The sequence below is a fragment of the Puma concolor genome, chromosome B3 (assembly GCF_028749965.1).
Source record: "Puma concolor isolate L17-30 chromosome B3, mPumCon1.1.hap2, whole genome shotgun sequence".
In the NCBI taxonomy this organism is placed as follows: Eukaryota; Metazoa; Chordata; class Mammalia; order Carnivora; family Felidae; genus Puma; species Puma concolor.
In genome coordinates, this window is record NC_141672.1 from 62,947,926 (window position 1) to 62,953,139 (window position 5,214).

General features: G+C 37.3%; 1 pseudogene; it reads right to left on the reverse strand.

Moving 5' to 3' along the window:
• Positions 1-4,534: 4,534 nt before the first annotated feature.
• Positions 4,535-4,759, reverse strand: LOC147580003 (large ribosomal subunit protein eL39-like; annotated as a pseudogene).
• Positions 4,760-5,214: the final 455 nt, after the last annotated feature.

A 5,214-nucleotide genomic window follows, 5' to 3' on the forward strand; every position in this document is an offset into this window, starting at 1 on the left:
AAGCTGTAATTCACCAGCTTCCAGTCAGTCAAAGGCTTCAGAAAGCTCACTACCCAAAACCCATGTCTGTGAAGCCTTAGAAGGCAAAGGAATGATTTATTCTAAATTGATGTTAGAATGTTTAGTTGCCTTCAGGCCCTCTGAAAAGGCACCTTTGCAGACTATTTAACATGAGCTTTCTCCCATCATTGCCACTATGTGATGCCTCCACCAGCTAATCTGTAGACAGCAGAGGGAGGCTAAGAAACTTGTCTAAGCATAGGAATATAAGTGTGGGGATTTGGGATCCAAAGAAGGTTGATTACTCTAACTTCCTAGCAGCTAATACCTCCATAGTTCTGCACAAATGTGGTAATAGATCATCATTGCATGTAAGAAAGACCAGGGCCAAAATACTTACCCCCAAGATCCAAATTAATTCTCTTTAAGTTGACCCTTAATCCTATGAACATAGCTATCTATGGTCACTTTAACAAGGTTCTACCATCCCATAACCCCATGACTCTTCAGGACTTCCCTTCATTCTATTTCTAGGGGGTCTTCAGCAAGACTGCCTCACCTGCCACAACTCTCACACGCTAAAGCTTGGAATCTGCAGACCATCTCAAAGTCTATTGTGCTTCATCATCCAGCCATCATACTCCTGCCTTGGAACTTGGTTTTAGCCTGTGTTTTGCTGAGAAATGCCCTATACTACAAGTCTAGCTCTTTTTCTTTCTGCACATGGCTCCAATTGTAGAACTCCTACCTTGTCTACAAATTTTTCCCACACTAGTTGGAATACAAGTAAAGAATTCACCTAGGTCCATACTACCTAAAGCTGCAACTAAACTCAGAATTCCTTTACTCAGAAGGCAGTATGAAAGAGTGCAAAGAATGTGGATTTGGGAATTGATAGAGCTTTGATTTGGAAAGAAACAATTGAATGTTGGCTGTCATACCAACTGTGTGAAATTACTACTAGCTTTGTTCCCTTCAATCTTCATCTAGAGATACCACCATGTATCACATATGGTTAATATGAGTATTGAGGGGCGCCTGGGTGGCGCAGTCGGTTAAGCGTCCGACTTCAGCCAGGTCACGATCTCGCGGTCCGTGAGTTCGAGCCCCGCGTCGGGCTCTGGGCTGGTGGCTCGGAGCCTGGAGCCTGTTTCCGATTCTGTGTCTCCCTCTCTCTCTGCCCCTTGCCCGTTCATGCTCTGTCTCTCTCTGTCCCAAAAATAAATAAACGTTGAAAAAAAAAAATTTTTAAAAAAAAAAATAAAAAAAAAAATAAAAAAAAAATAAAAAAAAAAAATATGAGTATTGAATGCATGGATAGTGTATGATAGTTGACACTGAATAAATGTAGTCCTTATTCCATTCTGCAGAATGCACTTAAGGCTTTTACATACATCCAGTGTAATGTTCGGTTTGTTTAGTTTATCATAGAAGTCAGCTTGGACTAAGTTTTATGAACATATAACCCCAACACCTCAGTAGCTTAATTACAAACTATTGTTTCTTATTTACGTTACATGTCCCTACAGCCCTTCACTGTTTTGTTTTCATTCATACTTAGGCAAAAGGAATAATCCCCCATATAGGACATTTCAGAGGAGAAAGAGAACATGGCAGAATCATACAATGGCTGTTAAAGCTTCTGATGGAAAAGGGCATATATCATTTCTCACATTTAAATAACTAAAGCAGTCACATGGTCAGGCTTAATATCAACAGGGAGAGAGGGACAATGGATATTTTTTAATAGTGAAACAATCTACCACATTTGTGATTCACACATGTCTAATTTATGACCGAACATTATATATGCTTACAATTATTATTTGTTATTATTCCTTTACATTTCCAGAAGAAGAAATATCACAGTGTGACAATTCATACTATAAAATATATGCTATACATACTATATGTTCTTTGCTATAGACTCCAGAAGAGGAGCTAGGTATTTTCCCGTTTGTTTGAAAACCCCAAACCGTAGGCTCTCGGTGACCTTCGGGAGAGTGGTCAACACCCAACTTTACAGTCAAGTAGGAGGGCACCAGAACGCACCATGAACAATGATCATCAGGACTGAAAAAGGACACTGTGTTTACCTGCTCAATTTGAGGGCTATTTCCGTGGAGGCCACTCTTCTATGACTAATCTGTAGGTGATAAAAACCATTGCGAGGACTAATTGCATTCTCATTTACTTTATTCCTTATTATTCTAGAGAGTCTAATTATAAAATAATATGGGTATTAGAGCAATGGAAGGACAAGCAACAGTAATTTGGAATGCCAGGAAATAAATTCATTGATCCAGCTTCCAGCTAAATCCACAGCATAGCCTTGTATATTACCTGACAGATAATCATACAACCACACAAAACCTGCTTTTAATTTAGGACCAAGATTTATTCAATCAGCTCTCAACTTAAAATACTTGTATAATTGTATTATATAATATAATTTTTACCGTTACATGCTGAAATGAACATTCTTATAGGTATGGTGCATCTATATCAATATTTGCTAAGGATGAGTTCCTAAATATGGATTGCTGACTGAAGTGGTATGTACATCTTTAAGGCTTCTGATTCCAATCCATTGGTTCTCCCACCCTTCAGTATCCCCCAATCCTTTGACGCCCTCATTTTCCTCCTTACCCAACTCAAATTCCTCAACAAGCGTTATCATTTGAACATATCCTCAGCCTTCTGACCCCTCTCACTTCATTGTACTCAAGGCAAAATCTGTAACTCCTGTAGAATCCAACTTTCTATCTACTCTGCACCTGTGGTCATCACAATATGGCCAGAGAAAAACACAGAATCATATCGACTGGTCTCACTTTAAATTTATGGCCAATCAAAAAGAATGAAATCTTGCCATTTGAAGCAATGTGGATGGAACTAGAGTGTATTATGCTAAGAGAAATAAGTCAGGCAGAGAAATATATGATTTCACTCATGTGGAATTTAAGAAACACAACAGATGAACATAGGGGAAGGGAAGGAAAATAAGATAAAAAAGAGAGAGGCAGGCAAACCATAAGAGACTCTTAAATACAGAGAACAAACTGAGGGTTGATGGAGGTGTGTTGGGTGAGGGGATGGGCTAAATGGGTGATGGGCATTAAAGAGGTCACTTGTTAAGATGAGCACTGGGTGTTGTATGGAAGTGATGAATCACCGGGTTCTACTCCTGAAACCACTGTATGTTAACTTGAAATTTAAAAAATTAATTTAAAACAAAACAAAACAAAAATAATAAATTTATGGCCACCAACTTCAAATGAGTCCTTAATGTTTCCAGGCCATCATGCTAGATATCTCTAGACCAGTCATCCTCCCATTATCCTCCTTGCCTGTTTCATACTATTTTGTTTCTCATCAACTTCCCACCTCTCCCCCACTTCCCCCGCTCCCCAGTCTTAAACTCAGGTTCCTATTTCACCAAAACTGAAGTAACCAGAAGGGAGAGAATCCATAGAGTTCTACCACCACAACACTGTCTTAACTGCTCTTATATTCTGTCTTCCCAACTGTTACCATAGATGAATGGTCTACCTCAAGGATATTACTCCAGCAATTTGCTCTCTTGCTTCTACATTATCATTTTCTCTCTACTGCATCATTCCCATCAGCATACAAACATACTGCTGTCTCTCCATGTTAAAAATAAAAGTATTTTCTCTTGACCCTTCCCTTGCCAACAAGTATCCCCTTTTAGCAAAACTCTTTAAGTACTTGTCTGTATTCACAGTTGTCAATTTCTCTCCTTCCATTCTCTCTTGTTATTATCTTCATTGAGGTATAATTTACATACAATAAAATTCACCAATTTGTTGGTTTTTGAAAAATGTAAACATCATATAACAACCACCACAATAAGTTATAGAACATGTCCATCACCTGCAAAATGTTTCCACACACCTTTTATCCTGCCTTTTTTTTAATGATTCCATTTTATCTCCACTATTGGTTTACGAATTATACTTGTTTTGGTTTTTTCGATTAATGGTTGTTCTAGGGAGTCCAGTATACATCTTTAATATATCACAGTTTACTTTTGAAAAATATTATACCATATCACATATAATTTAAGAAGCTTACAATGGTATATTTCCAAACTGCCCTCTTCCTTTGTACTGTTGTTCTCATATACTTTGCTTCTATGTATGCCTGTAATACATTGCTGGTAGATTTGCTTTAAATAATTATATTTTAAAGAATTTTTTTAATAAGAAAACACTTCTGTATTTATGCACATATTTACCATTTCTGGCATTCTTCTTTCTCTGTGTACATCCAAGAATCCTTTATTATATCTTTCTGCATAGGGCTACTGGCAATAAACAATCTTAGCTTTTGTTGGCCTTAAATTTTTTTTTTCAAACAGAAGATCTCACATAGTTATTACTGAACCAATCTAACAGGAAAGAAGCATAGAAACACAGAGAAAAATCATTTTCCCAATAAAATACATCTGACTGTTCAGATAGTTGTGATGTTTTCAGCTTGATATGATAAGACACTACTGACTATAATACAGATACAATATGTATGCCATCTCATGTGCTATTCCTCAGAGACCCAGCTTGGTTCTTCTCCAGTGTTTCCTCTTGGAGTTGTACCTGATTTTGTTACCAGTTTTCATCCAAATCCATCCAAATTAGGGAATGGGATGATTCTGCTTTTGTTTCTTGGCCAAGAATTGCTCGATCCTGAAAGTCTTGTGAGAAAACTGCTGAGGAACAGAGTCAACTGCATTCATCACAGTGGTAGAGTCAGGAAGTAAGAGCAGTCTTAGAATGTTTTTATTTTGCTTTTATTTTTGAAAAATATTTTCACTGGGCATAGGATTCTGGATTGATGTGATTTTGTTTCTTATAGCACTTCAAAGATACTGTGCTGTTGTCTTCTGGTGTGAAGTCGGCTGTCGTTCTTGTCTTGTTTCCCTGGGCTGCTTTAAAGATTTTTCCTGTTATCACTGGATTTCAACAATTGATCATGATATACCTTAAAGCATTTTAATTTATGTTTATTCTGTTTGGGGTTTCTTGATCTTTTTATGTCTATGGGTTTGTCACTTTCAAGAAATTTGGATTTTTTTCTGGTCATTATTTCTTCAGTTATATTTTATGTCCTCTTCTCTTCCCCAAGTCTCCTCTCCACTGGGACTCCAATTATACATATATTAGACACTTTTATTAGCCCCACAATTCATTG